This window comes from Cyrtonyx montezumae, unplaced genomic scaffold (assembly GCF_038088225.1).
Source record: "Cyrtonyx montezumae isolate F1298 unplaced genomic scaffold, pur_monq_1.0 scaffold_36, whole genome shotgun sequence".
Lineage (NCBI taxonomy): Eukaryota > Metazoa > Chordata > Aves > Galliformes > Odontophoridae > Cyrtonyx > Cyrtonyx montezumae.
The window spans coordinates 2,593,041-2,611,437 of NW_027072041.1; positions in this window are offsets into that span (position 1 = coordinate 2,593,041).

Below are 18,397 nucleotides of genomic sequence, written 5' to 3' on the forward strand. Positions count from 1 at the left end.
ATGTGTGATTTTAACCATGCAGCACTGCACTATAAACGGTAGCATTTAAAACAAGCAAACTTTCTCCTAAACCTTTCTCAGAGAGGTTATTATAAATACATGTATGTGTTTATATAGAGAGATCTGACATTTTACAATCATCCTTATGAATAGATATGGTCTTAGTGGGTAATATTAATGTATTTCTATCAACAAAATCTATGAAAAGTCACAGGGTAAAATATGTCGATACAAAGCATGTTTTCCTTCGTATCCCAAGGATTTCTTTGCAATAATTCAACAACAACAACAAAAAAATGGTATGGTACATATTCTAGAATGATTACTTTTAAAAAATACATACTTAATTTGTCAGTGTACCGTAAAAAATTGTTGTTATTGTTGTTACAGTAAAAATCATTTTACATTTTCTCTTCTTTAGTCACAGTTAGCTGGAATTTATTTAGGTGTTAGTAATTGGGAAGTATTTGTGAAAATATTTAAAAATATTTATATAGAGATACACATATTTACTACTAATAGGGATAGGGTACTATATTGATGTACGACAGCTTGTTTTGGGCCCTTTATTTATGGAAGTAATTAACCAAAGAATGCATCATTTACATTGTGGTGAAATGACAATAATTCCCAAAACTGGCTTGACTTTTCTGCATCTGGAAAAAAATATGTAATTTTTTATGGCCTCATCTATCTATACAAATGCTAGCATGAGATACTGGCACTTTTTGAAAGTTCTGTGAATTTTCATGAGAAATTCACAGCTGCAGTGCCTACAGCATATGTTGTCTTGTCTAACAGGACCAGGATCCACCTTGAATAACAGCCAAGCAACATGATAATTAAAGGCACAAAATCAGAGTATACATCGTGTAGTCTGAATTTGTCAGAGAATCATAGTTAATTTACAAATAGTTCATTGAAAATGAAGGGCTAAATTTGTCATGAAATACTATTCATAACAAATTTTTAGATCTACTCTTTTAAAATCTTAGTACAGTCACTGCTTATGTTGGATGTTCCTTTGAAATTGCCAAAAGATTCATCTTAAAATAACTTCTATTTAACCTTTTCTGAGCAGTTAATGTTTGAACTGACTTTACTTCCCTTTTCTCTTTAACAATAAATACACTACTTTCTTCTTTCAAATTTTGAGCCTAATGTTCAACTGTTCTTTTTCACTGTATTTATAGATGTGGCTTTAGAATTCTAAATAGTAATTGGCAGCAGTACATAAACAAAGATAAGCTTGAGGAAAGTGGATGAAAAGGCTAGAGAAGCACTTGGGATTAAAAAGAATGTGTATTTATTATAAAGTAATGTCTGTATTCACTTTTTTTTTTGGAAGGACTTCAATTACTATAGTTTCTGTAAAGCACTGAGGGGAATAATAGCAGTCAGTTTTGGTTTATGTGCCAATATTTCAGTGAGAAAAACTCATTTTATTTTTAGAAGTTTTTCATGCTAATCAATTTTCATAACAGGTCATTACATTTTGGTGCTTGTTAAGAGAGTGAATCAAGAATATAATTATTCTTGATACATTTATGATGACATATTTTATTGTTTCTATTTTCTGATATTACCCAGTTAACTGTAGATAGAGAACCAATCCTAGAAATACAGAATCCACCCTCCTACAGCTCTGGGAGTCCCAGTTAAAATTTAAACTTTGTATTTGATTGTTTTACATGATACACAATGAAGTGACAAGACCACTGAATGTTACCTGTTCCTTGGGGATAAAAGTTCAAATATGTTCCAGTGTTTTTTAAAAAGGAGGATGTATGAAACAGATTGGGGATAAACATGCTCTGAGTGGATAACAGGGCATGCATAAAAACATCCTTGTACTTCTTCTCATGGTTTACAGTTAATGCTGATGAATTTTTAGGCTGGAGATATTAGAGTGCGTTTGGTCTCTGAGCCTGAGTAGTATTTTCAGACTGTAGTGTCTCGACCTAATGCTCAAGCGTGAAGTAGAGCCTTTCCTCTCTTATTCTCGAAGTGCCCTCTTTTGGCCATACTAAGCAACGACGGTTGACTCCGCCTGAAGCAAGGATGGTGCGCAGCTGTCGTTCTTCATTACTGCACAGTGTTTATCTGGAGCAATAATTGCATTATTTAGGTTTGTGTCTGTGCTAGTGGGGAGATTAACATCGCAAGACAAGACTGCATTTTAAATGGACACTGCCCTGGGTCTGCATCAAATGATGTGTGGCATGTGGAACTTTTCTAGAAAAAAAAAAATTCCAAATCAATTGACTTTTCTTTTAAACAATAAATAATAAATTAAAAATTACATTCTAAAGTACTTAAGCAAATGATTCTACTTGGATTTAATCTAAAGTGAGTGACTGTGAAGGGAAATGTAATAAAAGAGTGGAAATGAAGATGGGACCAAATGTTTTGATTTTTTAGCAAAACTTACTGAGTTGAGTGATGTTGAAAAAAGCAAGTATTATTCAGTTTGAGTACCCATGCCATCATTATACAAGTCTTCTAATGTTCATTTTTACAGTTATCTGGTTGTATTCAACAAATTATACTGTATAGAAACAATGAAAACATTTTGTTTTATTCCATCAGGCTACTCTACAACCAGTGTATGGAGTGTAAGTAACAAAGACAAGATTTCAGTAATACTATGAAAGAGAATATTTTTCATCTTTGCATTCATATGAAACAAATTATAATAAGATGGGTTTTTGGTAATCTGAAATTTTAATTAACATAAAATACCTTTTTGTAGCACATTACATACTGAATTTTGCCAGCTTTCCTAGCAACAGGACATCACTTGTAGCAGACTACTACTGTGTCTTGGATTTGAAGTTGCTGACACTTAGATGTATTGTTTAATTGTGTTACCTCTAACCTTTGTCTTCACAATGGACTTAATTTTGCTGCTGATTAAAAACAAAACAAAACAAAAAAGATGGTGATGTAGCTTTATTGGAACGACACTATCACAAAGATAAAGCTTAGTACTGTTGACTGACTCTTCTCAGTTTCCCAACTGGAGTTATCATTACATTCCTTAAATGCGTTTCGTTGACTACAGTCCCTGATTTTTTTGGACAAAAAATGTTGCTTAATGTGCAGATATTCCATTCATTAATACTTACTAGTACTTTTAGTAGTAGTACTAGAATAGAAGTAGTACTAGAATAAAAAATAAATCTAATTCCATGGTATCTACCTCTGAAGACTATGTTGCTTAAAAAAAAATAAAAAAAAATGTGGCTATTCATAAGTACCACACTGTACTTCTCATTCAATCTTAGTTCTGCAGTTTTGGTATGTATGCAAGAATAATAAATTTATTTTTTTAGGACTGTGTGTAAGAAAGACATTTTCATTCATAATCTTGCAACTGGTTGAGTGTCAACTGCCAGAATACAAAAGTACTACTCCATTTTTTTGCATTTCAAGAAGCTACTAGTTTTAATTCAGCAGTGCTGAAGTCAGAGACAAAGATTTAAACCTAATAAAGATATCTGACTGAACATTGTACTTGTCCAGCAGTAATAATACAGAGAAGGAATGTTAGAAAGATTTGTATGTATGTGTAAATCACAAGCCCACTGTATATACTTTTCAGGTTTTTTTCCTCTTCAGTCAGATCATCCCTCTGAGTGAATGCTTTTTCCTTCCTGCCCTCTAAATGTGTTGCTACTAGGTATACAAAATAACTGCCTCTGTCACATTCTGTCTGCTCTTGAACAGTTCAAATCAGTTGTGGGCTTTTGGCATGGGTTTTGAAGTCCTGGTTAGGCTTCAGCTTAGTATACTGTAACTGACAGAGGTAGAGGCTCATTTTAACACGTTTTGAGATTATCCATCACTATCTCTCAGATTTTGTGGTATGTTAACTAGTGCAAAGTCTTGAAAAACCGTTTCTACATTAGGTTCTATATCTCCAGAAGCTTAATTTTCATTCTGTCTTAAGCAGAAGACTTGATTTAGTTTGGGTAAGTTAGTTTTCTGTTGGAAACAAAGTTTTCATTGAATTGAATCAAATTTTCCTAGCATTGAATTGTTATGTTTAAAAAGCAGGAATTTAAATTTTTAATAGTAACCTCAATATGTGACTCCCAGGTTGAAGATGCAGGTAGTTTTTCCCATAATTTCAGGATGAAAATGATTTCTCATTTTGTTTGGACCTTTTAGAAGCATTTTCTTTATGTATGAAGAAATTATCCTTGGAAGAAATTCTCTTTATGATTTATATTAGAAATCAGACCTTTTTAGTCTGACTGTAATTTCATTTACCCAGTCAAAATCACTTCTATTATAGTGAATTCAGTGCTACATAAAAGTTTCTGCTTTGAATGACTTCTATACAATTATCTCTCCTAATTTTCAGCTTTGATAGCTCTTTTCATAACTTCCTGCAGCACAGCAGCGTAGAATAGTTCTACTTAATGCCATATTCATGTTGAACAAAACAGATGCTCTGGTAGAGTAACTTTGGTAGGTATGGAAATATAAAGTGACAAATTCTTATGTTGTTTATATTAGAAAAGAAATGTCGTTGTTACTACTACCCAGTGTAGCATCAGTAAGTCATTTTTCTACTGTTTTATGTTTGTGATTTTTACCAGATAGTGAAGTCATACTGATTTCTGTAAACTCTTACTCTCAGTTATGTAACAAACATATCATTGTATGTTTGACTGATTTGCTTTTGTTTAATCTTGAATGTTTTCAAACAATTCTGAATAATTTTACACTAAACTTATTGAAATCATGAGGTCCAATACAAGTTGAGAATGAGTACTGTATGATGCGAGTGGCCAAATAATACTGAAACACACAAGTATACCTGGCATTATTTAATCAAATCTAACATTGTCAAATCAAATCTAAAAATCAAAGAGTATGTCCAGGTGGGAAAGAATGCATTGTCCTATTTCACTTTCTTTAGTTCATTTGTGTAATGCTTCTGTTTTTGTTTTATTATTAAGTTTTGGATTATTTTCTCATTCCTACTGAAATTTCTTATCTACTGTATTTTTTAGAAGTCTTCACTTTAAATTAAAAAAAGAAAAAAAAAACCCTCTAAGTTTATTTTTCTTCTCTGAATTTCTTTGACATTTAGTTGTTTAGCTACTTTGCTTATGTTTTCTGAACCTGTTTTTAGATTTTCCCAGTTGTTTTTAAATAGCTGTCGTTACTCACTACTTTTTGTTTCAGAAGATTATAATCCACAATGATTTGGGAAACTGAAGTCTGATAAAGAGTAAAGTTATTATCTTTGTTATTTCTTTTCAAGGGAATGACTGGGTGTGGGCAGAAACATTGAAGTCTGGTTTTCAATAGAAGACTCTTTGACAGCATTAGTTACAGTACTAGCTAAATTTCTTACTTAAGTAGTTACATTATGCCAATGCACTTAGACTGATGTATTAAACTTCCCTCACTTTTTGTCTTCTGACTTCTTGTATGTAGTGTAAAAAAAAAAACAAATCTGTAAGCAGTGGTGGTGGCAAGTACAAGCACTCAACACTGAAGCATATTCTGATATGTTTGTTTGAACCCTACTTGTGGGGAAACCTATGTTGTAGGTAGAAGTTTTATAAATTACCACCTATCAAATTCCAAAAATAGAGATTTTTTTTCAAAAAGAGCCTTTGGCTTGTATACTTTTGTTCAGTGTATTAAAACTTTCATAATCATTCCTGGAATCCTTTTCTATCTGAGCTAGTTAAGGGATCTGAATTGCCAACATTTCTGTTTCATGTAAATACAAACTGGTGCCAGAGATGCCAGTTCAGAGAAGGTTTATACATAGGCTCATATATTTTGGCTTCATTCATATGAGTTAATAGATTTAGACGTGTAAAAAATGTATTGGTGACTACAGAAAAATGCATTAGAAAGTAATAAAATAGGAGCTGCTGATTTTGGTGTGAGCAGTAGTCTCAGAAACAGCAGAAATTATTTAGAGACCTGGGAAAATCCACTGCAAGAAAACTGAGCAGAAGCAAAAAGCCATATCTGCAAGGAAAATTTTAAAATAGCTGAATTGTAACACTTAATGAATAAGGGATTTCAAATTACATGATGATGGTTTGTGGCACAGGACTTGCATCTTCTATTTCAATACATGTACTGGATTCTGGTAATAACAGTAATAAAAATCACTTTCATACTGGTTCTTCCGCAACAGCATAAAATGAACCTGTAAAATTCTGTGTTCTGTGTGCATTCCAGAAAAGGCTGTTCTTGCCTACTGCCAATAATTTCAGCTTCTCTTGTCTTCAGTTTTATTGTGCCTCTTTTCCTCACATAATAATTTCCAATCCAGTTGTTCTCTACCACGAAACTTATTTTAGTATTTGCAAATTAGATACAACTGAATTTTGTGTCTGTATGCCTACTTTTTAGTATGTGGAAACAAAGATCTATTCCCACTTGCCCATAAAAATAATTTTAATGTGTACACTATAATATTAATGCCTAAAGGTCCTGGAAGTATTTCTTGATGTGTTTTGTCCTTTTATAAACTGAATGAAATGAAGTATTCAATAGTACTTTCAGTCTATAAATTCATTTTAAGAGGCTGCCAGGTAGTGCAGATGAACAAATGCACACAGACGCTGCTGTAGGCTGACCAATTAACCATATGAGCTGCAATTATATTAGTGTGCAAGGGCAATTGGAGGGAAAATTGGACCCTGTGGACATCCAGCTGAGTAAACAGGCTTGAGGAAGGATGGAGGATGTGTTAGTCTGAATAAAATACAGCTAAGCTAATTTGAAAAAAAAAAATTGTATCAGTCACAGCACATTCTTTCTACGTCCTCCAGTTTCACAATATTTTTCTCATTAGACTTCGCCTCTCAAAAACATTCCTTTTGCTGAAGGATTAGTAGTTTAGGATCAGACAAATGCAGTGGTAGACTTTGTATTCAGAAAGCCAAAAAGCTGTATGTCAGTCACACAGAACTGAATATAAAATGAGCTGGGCAGGTGCTGTGGAGGCATAACGACTCTTTCAATTCCAAGTAATAATTTATCTCCAATAGAACGTGATCTTTCTGCTTAAGGTTTGATTCATAACCCTACTTTTTTTTTATTTCATAAAGCAAGATGGTTTTTTTTTTTCATGACGGTGGCAAGGTCCCTGATTCTGTGGTGTGTTGTTTTCTATCTGGTTAAGTAGACTTCTTTTTTTCCAAGTGGTATGAATACATATGTACTCAGAAGATTCGTCTTCAGTTCTCTGCATGACCTCTGATTTACTTGGCCAAGATATCTGGCTTTAGAAGTAAGAACTGGGTGCTGTTGCAGTGACAAGGTAGAAAACTGCAATTCTCTGCTCACATGCTGTGCTGGGTGCTGCATTCTGTGACATGAGCCGGGGTTGTGATTGTGCACTGGATTCTCAGAGCTCCATGCTGCCCCAGGCTGCTCCCCAGCTGCATGCTTATTTCCCACCAACAGGACACCAGAGATCCTCCCAAAAGCCTTTGAATGATGCAGCCCAAAGCTGGGGTGCATGGACAGTGTTCACCAACTGCTACAGTAACCACTGCTAAGTTATGGCTACAGATTATGCCTATTAAACAGAAAATTGCAGCCAGTGAAGTTCTCCATTATTCTTCTGGCAGCTCTGAGTAGTTACAGTACATCTTGGGAGCTTGCAAAAAAGTCCACAAAGCTCTAACTCACACGATGTCTTCGCTGGGTGTCTGAAGTTCAAGTTTCTGTACTTGAGGGGAGCTTTTGTAGAAGAGTGGGACTGACATCTTACATGGTCTGGTAGTGATAGGTCCAAGGGGCAATGGCTTTAAACTTCAGTAGGGTGCATTCAGATTAGATGTTTGGAAGAAATTATTTACCCAGAGAGTGGCAAGGCATTGGCATAGGCCACCCAGAAAAACTGTATGTGCCATCCCTGGAAGGCCAGGTTGGATGGGGCCCAGGGCAGCTTGAGTTGGTGTGTGGCAGCACTGTTCTTTAAGATGCTTTGCAACCCAAGCCATTCTATAATTCTGATTTGAATGATACAGCATTCTTTTCCAGTAGGTACGTCGCAGCACGCTATGGTATCCATTTCTTTTTGCTTCCGTGAATGGTGTGCCATGTGATCACAAGCACATCTAGCCTCAGAGTGATGTAAGGACAACATTGTTGAAGGTGAGAAGATGGTTTGGTGCTGAAATTGCTTAATTTCCACAAGATACCTTGTCAAATGAAATGCAGTTTTGAGTCATTTTGAAAAGTTAAGAGAACTTCAGCTGTGTAAGGTTGCAAACCAGCTGTCCTTTTTTTATGTTAAATATGAAAGAAATTTAGAGTCTGCGTTGACTTCAGTTAATCTCAATGATCAATATGTAGCTGTGTAATAGGGATGTTTTGACTTTAAAATGGACTGACATGAGAAGTGAAGAATTTATTGTCTTGCATGCTTATGTTGGATGAAGTTCTTCCCTCCTTTGTCATATAATACTGTTTCTCCATTGAGGCTACTGAGGTAGAAGCAAAGCATTTAAATAGTTATTCATTTTAATTGACTTTATTTTTATAACTCACTATTTCCAGTTCAGACAGGTCACCAAATGTCTGTTAATGGTAAAATAATTTTATTTTCTGTCCTTATACTGCCAAGAAAAAGTTAAAAAGTTCCTCTTTCCCACTTCATTAGAAAATTAATAATTTATTTGGCAAAGAGGAAGTAGTTTTGAGTATATTTTAACAAGCCACATTAATACACTTTTCTATATGCTGCAGCTTTCTGACTGCAGTGTCTGATTTAAATCTGCTTGGGAGAACCAGTCAAAAAAAAGTAGGTCTCAGTTACTCTCAGTGACTTTAAATAAAAATATAAGCACTGTGATTTTCACTGTAAGTTAAATATTTAATGTGAGTAATATTGCAAGTCCTTTTGCATGTGTTTTCTACATGCTGTGGATAAGTAAACATAAATCACTATGCTGCTGTTGATCACATTTGTAAACTAGACTGTTTGGCTAGAAAATTCAGGGTTGAGGAGATGGAGTAAGGAATTTAAAACTCCTTTTGGTTGAATTTCCCAAAAAAAGGAGGTTTCTCTTGTCTCTGAGTTTGTAGCCAATCTTGTGTGGGTAAATGTCTCTGATGATTTTCTGCACAGTGTGTGAAAATGGTATACCAATTTTGGTACCATGCCTGAAGGACAGGTTGCAACTCAAGTGTAAGCTCTGAGGAGATACAATAAAAGCCACATGTGAGTGATTTCATCATCTGAGCTATCCCAGAAGTATTTATGTCCTGTGAACTTTTTATATAAAGAAATAATTTTTATCTAATTTGGGGGCAAAAAATTTATGCCATCAATACAGAAGCATAAAACCTTGAAATTCTAGAAAGATGTAATCCCATTTTTTAGTCCTTTCAGAAATGCTGAAGAAAAAGAAAAACCTACCCTTATTCTATTCTGAAAGACTGCAGTGCTTTTTGAATAGCTTCTTATGAGACCCAGTTATTGAGATGTGACTGCAGAAAGGGAAATCCTGCTGTGTAGGTACATATGTCAAAAAAAAAAATCCTGGAAGCATCTTTTAGTGTACAAGTAATAGCTGTGAAGCATGCAGCTTCCTGCTTTTATCACTTCTGCCAGGCTCTGTTATTTCTATCTTTTTTACCGTTGACAAATGCCTGGATAACCACACAGACATGGCTCCAGTACCTCTCTGGGCAACCTGTTCCAGCACATGACCACTCTTTCAAAGAATTTCTTCCTAATATCCAAGCTGCATCTCCCCTCATGCAACTTGAGGCCATTCTCTCTTGTCCTATCACTAGGTACAAGGGAGAAGAAGCCAACCCCCACCTCACCACAAACCTCATGATTATTATGAGAGTATTTTCAATTCAGAAGTTAGCTTTCTCCATACTTCACTTACACCCCTTAGCTGACAGGAATATATATTTTCCCTTTGACAGCAGTTAATTCCTGCACAGATCTGTAAGCAATTGCCATTCTTTAGAGATATGGGGAGAGAAAATAAAATGTGAAAATCAATAGTAGTGCAGACATTTGTGTTTGGAGATAATTGTACAATTTGTAACCTGTTTTCAGTCATTTTTTTCTTTCAAGAGCTCCAGCTGGTGCATCTATTCAGACATTAAAGCCACGTTTGCAGTGTCTTGCTGGCATTCTTTCTGGAAAGACCTTTCTGTAGCCTTTGATCACCTGTTACAATGATGCTCAAATACATTAAAAGTTAAGATCATAACCAGGCTTTTCAAAAATAGGCACTATAATTCACCTTCCTGCAGTCTTCTTCAAGAAAAGCATTTTTGATTGTGTCAAGAAACTGCAAATCCACTGCTTACCTTGGCTGCTTTGTCCTTCAGTTTACTATCTTTTTGAATTTCCAGTTTTCAATTGCTTTCTTTTCTGTATTGAAATTTAAGGATTTAATTTGAATGTGTTGGAACTGTAACGTGACTTTTTCTGGTAACTGGAAGAATGCCCTGACCACTCCCTTTACCTGTGAGTAAGGTGGAATTGAGATGCCTTTCAGCCACATATTTATTTGTTAATTTAAGTGAATGTTCATTTGAAGTCTTACAGAAGGGGATAATAAACAGTTTAATCAATGGCATTTGAAAGAGACAAGTACAGACATTTCATGTAAAATCCTTTTCCTTCTCACACTACATCTGCTGGTTACTAGAGCATCAGTCTATGAGTTTGCCCACTATGACACTAAATTCAAGATATGGTTCCCCAGACTTACTTGCATTCATTGTTCCTGTGCATAACTTAGTGTTTAGCTCTAGTAAGATTGATAAGGCCCAACTTGTTAACTCTATCAGCCCTTCATTTATCGTGGTGTTCATTAAATTTTACCACCAAACTTTCTTTAAAGAGTGTTGGTTTATGTGTTCAGTACTGTGAATCCCCCATTCAGTTCTGGCTCTTCACTGGCAGCTATGTTTTGTGGTCCATTACGGTATCTTTAAAATAAAACTCATGCTGTTTGGAAGAGTGAGTGCAGAAGATTTCCACAGATCCAGGCAGATTAGAACCGTTTAGTAACCTCCAGTAGAAATCTGTCTTAAGAATGAAATACCTCTACAAATATCTGTAATTATTAATGTTCCTATTTCACATTGTACTTTCACTTCAGAACAGGTGCTGTGGTGAATCCTTTCATTCACCATTAATTTGTCATTGCCTCTTATTTTTCCTGGGATTCAAGTCAGCTACAGGCTTAGTCTGCTGTTCTACTCTCTATTGTCACTTTTCATGTTTCCTGGCATTTTGTTTCTGCTCAATATCAACAAGCAGCAAACTCAGCAGACAGCTCCAAAAAGACTTTGTATTCAAAATAATTTACCTCTGTCAGCACTCAAAGGGAAGGGAAAGGTCCATGAAATGTGGAAAAAGGGTCAGACCACTTGGGAAGAATATAGGAATGTTGTCAGGGCCTGCAGGGATGTGATGAGGAAGGCCAAAGCCAATCTGGAATTGGATATGGCAAAAGAGATAAAGAATAATAAGAAAGGTTTTTTTAAGTATGTCAACAGTAAAAGGAAGTCTAGGAAAAAAAATTGGGTCTACTACTCCTCAATGACAGGGTGTTTTGGTAATGGGGGATGCCGAGAAGGTGGAGACCCTAAACACCTTCTTTACTTCTGTCTTCACTTTGGGAACTCCCCCTCGGGACTCCTGGACCATGGGTATAAGTGATAGGGTCTGAGGGATGGAAGACTCCCCTTTGGTGAGGAAGGAGATGATCTGAGATCATCTATGCAACATCAATGTATGTAAATCTATGGACCCTGATGGGGTGCATCCATACGTGCTGAGGGAGTTGGCAGAGGTGACTGCTGAACCCCATCATCTTTGAAAAATCTTGGAGAATGGGAGAGGTGCCTGAAGACTGAAGGATAGTCAGTGTCGCTCTGATCTTCAAAAAGGGTAAGAAGGAGTATCCAAGGAACTACAGTGCAGTCAGCCTCACATCTGTCCCTGGCAAGGTGATGGAACAGTTTCTTCTTGTTGCAGTCTCCAGGCAGTTGGAAAAGAAGAGAGTTATCAGGAGTAGTCAGCATGGGTTAACCAGGGGGAGATCGTGCTTGACCAACCTGGTGGTTTTCTATGATGTCATTACTGACTGGGTGGATGAGCAGAGAACAGTGGATGTAGTCTACCTCGATTTCAGCAAGGCATTTTACACTGTCTCCCACAGCATCCTTATAATGAAGCTGAGAGTGGATGGTGAGTTGGGTTGAGAACTGTCTGACTGGCAGAGCTCAGAGGGTTGTGATCAGTGGCGCAGGATCCAGTTGGAAGCCTGTACTAAGCAGTGCTCCTCAGGGGTTGGTGCTGGGTCCTGTTCAACATCTTCATTGGTGACCTAGATGAGGGGATAGAGTCCACCCTCTGCAAGTTTGATGATGATACAAAGCTGGGAGGAGTGGCTGACACACTGGAAGGCTGTGCTGCCATTCATTGAGACCCAGACAGGCTGGAGAGTTGTTCAGAGAGGAACCAGATGAGGCTTAACAAGAGCAAGTGTGGAGTCTTGCCCCTAAGGAGGAATAACTGCATGCAGCAGTACAGGTTGGGGGATGACCTGCTGGACAGGAGAGGGACCTGTGTGTCCCGGTGGACAACAGGGTGGCCATGAGCCAGCAGTGTGCCCAAGAAGGCCTTAGGTATTTTGGGGTACATTAAAAAGAGCATGGCCAGCAGGTCGAGGGAGGTGATCCACCCCCTCTACTCTGCCCTGGTGAGGCCTCACTGTACGAGACTATTAATTTATACCATTGCCTCAAAGTTTGCTGATGAACATGTCCGAACATGTCCAAGCAAGTCCTGGGCAAGGGTTGTGAAATCCTTTGTCTAAGGGACAAGCAGATGGGCATGTCCTGGGGCAACAAAGAGAGATAAGCTGCAGCTCAGTGGCCCCTTAACACTCTTTTGTGTGGTACTCATCTCCGTGGGGAGATAGCCATCTCAGGAGATGCTTGCCTGGGACGCTAGCACGGGATTTGCCACATAGGCAAGAGAAATGGATCGACCACCATGAGATTGCTGGTGTTCTTCCATCGGAAACCTCATGAGCTGATCCCTGCTGCTGAACTCCCTCCTGGGCCTGCTGCCTGAGATGCTGCTTTCTCCTGGACCTCACTGCTCCTTCGAAGTGTTCTACCATCTGAACCCTCACGAGCTGATCACTGTTCGCTGCCTCTCCCGGTGCTGACCCCTCGCTGCTTCTCCGGTGCTGGCTGACGCTGTTCCTGGACTTTCCCCACGCTGCTTCTCCTGTGCTGACCCGGTGCCGCTTCTCCAGGACAGCTGCTTGCTGCTCAGGGCTGCCCGTCGCTGCTGCTGTTCTCCCCGCTTCTGCCGCCCCTGCTCTTCTGCCTCGGACCGTCAGAGTCGCAGTAAACCTGACCGCCCCTAGGATCCTGGCTGGTGACTTTCCCTGCGTTGTACAAATCCTTGCTTCTTTCCTATCTTTCCTATCGCTCGCCTTCACTTCCCCATCACCCTTAACAGTGTCCGCCTTCCCCATCTCCCTGGTCAATATTGGTAATAAACTGGTCGGACCAACATTTGAACTGCTGCTACTTAAACTCACGCCAGGTATACACATAATCTAAGGACCTCGTCTCCCTCCTTTATATTGGAATGTGACACTCACCTGGAGTATTGTGTCCAGTTCTGGGCTCCCCAGTACAAAAAAGACAGATATCCTGGAAAGAGTCCAGCAGAGGGTCTCCAAAGATGATAAAGAGCATATAGTCCCAGGAAAGGTTGGAACTGTTCAGCCTTGAGAAAAGACTCAGAGGGGATCTGATCCATGTCTATAAATAAGGAATGGGAGGCAAAGGGACGAGGCTGGACTCCTCTCAGGGGTGTGTGGTGATATGATGAAGGGAAATGGCCACAAATGAAGCATAGGAAGTTCTGCACAAATGTGCATTAAGAACTTCTTCCCAGTGCAGTGACGGAGCAGTGGCACAGCTGCACAGAGAGGTGGTGGAGTCTCCTTCTCTGGAGACGTTCCAGACCCGCCTGGACGCCTACCTGTGCAACCTGGGCTAGGGAGCTGCTTTGGCAAGGGGTTGGACTCCATGGTCTCTAGAGGTCCCATCCAACCCCTACAATTCTGTGATTCTTTGATTTAGTATGTGATTTAGTCTGTAGAAGGTATTCCTTAGCATTTGTCTTAGTCATCAATAAACAAACTGCACTTTGTCCCTAGGTCTGAGATTTTTAGGTCCAGCAATAGGTTGCCCAGAAGCAGGAAAACATGAATACTGGAGCAGGGATTTATTACCGATACCTTAGATTGTCCAAGAGTACAGCAGTGGGCCAGCATATGTAACACAGCATTCATGGGATGCCTCTCCTATTTAGATCAGCAGCTAAGAGTCAGGTAGGGTGGCCAGAGCACTGGAACTACAGAGGCTGAGGTACCAGCATCAACCCTCTGCATTCCCTTCCATCCTTAGGCTGTGCACAACTCCCATGCTTGTGGTGCAGTTGAAACCCCTCAGAAATGGATGCACACTTAACAAGATTGTGCACTTGCATTATCTATTTTTTACTGTTAATCTTAGTTTCTGCACACTCCATGCTTTTCAAGTATTGTTCCTTCCATTACATTATTTTATCCAAGTCAGAGAAGTATGACTAATCCAGTCCAGAAGTGACTGTAACCTAGTGTGAAAATAAAGAAATCTGGGCTGCCTAAAATCCAGGACTGCATTGCAATGTAGAATTTAAGTACATGTGTTTTTCATCTCATGCTGATAAATTTGGTTAGTCTCATGACACACATCTGGACTGAGGAGGAAGATCACATTAGAAATGATATTTAGTTTCCTGTCTTTAACTTTGGCTTAAACTAAAGAGGAGAGTAGCAGGTGAGCATGTTTTAGCTGATGGTGTTGAGATTTACATTTACTTCCTTTTCAAACATTGGAGCTTTAGGTAAATACCTTTAATGCTGAAGCTGCTCACAGGGAAATTGGAAACACCTTTCTCCCTTCTGATCACTCCAAGTATTTGCATATTACAGTCATATTTCTATAACAAAATTTACATACAGTATCTATATGGGTTGGGGAAGATTTCTTGTAATTCTTCACTAATAGCCAGGGCTGGAAGTTTTAACTCTATGTGCTCACCTGTAATGCAGCATTTCCAACAAATAGAGGGTCAGAATTCTTCCACATAAGCCTTTAAGGATCTCCTGTTCAGGCTTATTACAAGTGTCAAATCCTGGCACTGAAAATTCATGTCATGGTTTCCCTGTCCTCTCATTATAATACTCCCAGAATGAAAGAGGTGAGAATTTATCTTCTCCTAGAGTAGTGAAATGGAGGATCCCACAACCTGCTAACTGGAAAATAATCTTAGAGGGACAAATACAACATTTGATGTTTGTATAACCTAATGAAGAGAGAAACTGCAGTAACATTTGTGGTCAAGGAAAGCATAAACAGTGTGCTTTCCACCAGTCATGTGTGCTTGGTCTCCAGCAAGTTCAGGGAACTTGTGTTTTTGTAACCTAATCTGGTTTTCAGGTAGAGGAATTTATAGCATGAAGCCAGCCATAATTTTTTGTTATGTAACAGCTTTGCTGCACATCTTAAAGCGTATCAGTGTTCTACATTAGTAATTTTAGTATATCTTGCAGATTAAATAAACAATACATTCAAATATATTTTATTATTCTTGTTCCACGCTTCTCATTTTCCTTGTAGTTTTAGAATCAATTCAATGTTACAGTCATAATTGTGATGAAAATTATCATCAGTGATTTTTATTCTAATCACCCTAAACCTCCAGTAATGCAAAACTTTTTGTGTAGTTCTAAGAGATTTTTGTGTACTGGGAGCTGATTGTAGCTCTGAGTGATCATTTCAGTCCAACTGCAACCCATGAGTAGGTATAAGTCAACTAAGTCTATACTTCAGTGAAAATAACTGAGCGGCTCTCAAACTAATCAGTGAACAAATGAAATGAAAATGATTCAAAGCATGAGCAAGCAGAATAGCCCACATGAGCGCAGATCATTCCATGCTTCTGAAATACCAGAAGGAGTTGTAGAAGAGTCACAGCAGACAGCCCCTGCTGCCTTTCTGCATGCTGTATAGAGCTTGGCTGGGGAAGCTGCAGCTTCTTCCCTTCTGGGACTCTGTGAAACCAGATGAAAGAAGTGTTAACACCAACAGGAGAGCAATAGCTTTTTAGTTGTCTGTTACTCTGAACTCACTGTTACAGATTGAGCTTTTGCTACAGATAAATAAAGTAGTGAAGGAAATGCAGAGGCAGAGCATGGAAATAGAGGAGAAATATGAATAAGTAGAGCTATATTTATTAAAAATACTAATAAACCTGCAGAAAATGATACTGCCTTTTTTCAATTAATTTAGAATAATATTGATTGAATTAATTCTGCACTAATTAGATCTGGATAGGAAGCAAGAACAATAAATTTTTTCATTAGAAACTGATGGTTTGTTAGGCTTTTTCTACAAGATGAGTCTTCTTTTTCAAGACTTTCAACACAGTGCTTTTCACATTTTGAACCCCCATTTTCTCAAAGTGACTTTCTGCTCAGTATTTTTTCTAATTTTAAGTTAGACACACAGTTCTGCTGGTAGCAAAACTTTGAACTGATTTTGAACTGATGTCTTTGCATCCCTTGTACAGAAAGTTGCCAGTCATTTTCAACATCACTGGGACTTTGCTTTTGTTCATTCATCAAGCCTTTACGTGCAGTATCACAAGTTCCCTAACTGCTTGCTGGTTTATCTCTAGTGGTCTTCTATGGAGCATGAAAGTCACTACTTAGTACCACCAGAAAGGTTTCTAAAGTTTACGTCTGTCTACAATGAACTAACTAAAAACTATTCAAATTTAAAAAGAAAAAATTACATCTTTTTATCATGAAGTTAATCTTGGTTTCCAAGTAGTAGCATTTTTAATGAAAACAATCTGTATTTACTTGGTTATTTCTGAGGCAGAAAGCTATTGAAAATAATGCATTAGTATCCATTCACCTCTGAAATGATCAGTCAGTTTCTGAAATAAAAGTAACATTTAACCAAGTGCTTAATCCTTTGTGACAGCATTTCTTGAAATTATTTACTTATGTCTGGGGCACTTAGTAAAGATGGATTTCAAAAAGTGAAGTGTTTTGTCCATCATATTTTTCTGAGATATTGAAACAAGAGTTCTGACCGCACATTTCAGACAGAGGAATATATACTACTACTACCAAAGACTTTCTAACAGTGATGTTAGCTCTGAAGCACATAAGAAAGAATAAGTGCATCATTATGGAAAATGTTTTGATAAGTTTTTTTTCTCAAAGCAGGGAAAGAAGATGTGCAAGCCAGCCACATATTGGTAGGAAATGTAAAATAGCTATTGACAGACATTTAGAATCAAGAATGGCTGAACATACATGTCTGGTTTGGTTTAATTTTCCTGAATGAGACGTGTGTTTTCCTTGAAGGCACTAAGAATTTTTTCCAATGGGAAAATGCTTCTGCTTCAGATTTGCCATGGGAGGTGCAAGACATAGTACAATTGTTACCAAGCCCAAATGTGAAGACAGAGGTCTCCATCATTTCTGCTATGGCTGTTTTGTTCTGCTAAGCTACAATGCCTTAGAACTGTACCATGGAACTGCTGGCCTATGAGAGGTACACCATACCGGGGAGCACAGTTCACTCTCCTCATCTTCATAAGCTCAGAGGCAGTTGAAAACCCAGAAGTTAAATTTAGATCTGAGAAATATGATAATCTCTCTGCATTATCATATTTTAAATATTTAGAAAATGGAACAGGAAAAGATCATAAAATCACGGAATGGTTTGGGTTGGAAGGGACCTTCAAGATCATCCAGTTCTAATACCCCTGCTATAGGCAGGGACACCTCCCACTAGTCCACGATGCTCAGAGCCCTGTCCAGCCTGGCCCTGAATGATTCCATGCAGAGGGCACCCACAACCTCTCTGGTTTACCTATTCCAGTATAGGTAATACTCACCTTCATAGTAAGCAATATACCTCACCTTCATAGTAAGCAATATCTAATATCTAGAGTAAACCTACCCTCTTCCATTTTAAAACCATTTCCCCTTTCTTAGTTCTGTCACTACATGCCCTCATAAGAAGTCCCTCCCCCGCCTTCCTGTAGGCTCCCTTCACGCACTGGAAGGCCGCAATAAAGCACCCCAGAGCATTTTCTTCTCCACGCTGAGAATCACAGCTCCCTCAGCCTGTCCTCACTGGAGAGGTGCTCCAGCCCTCTGATCTTCATGGCCCTCCTCTGGACTTATTCCAACAACTCCATGTCCTTCTTGTGCTGGAGTCCCAGAACTGGGCATAATACACCATGTAGGGTCTCACGAGAGCAAAATAT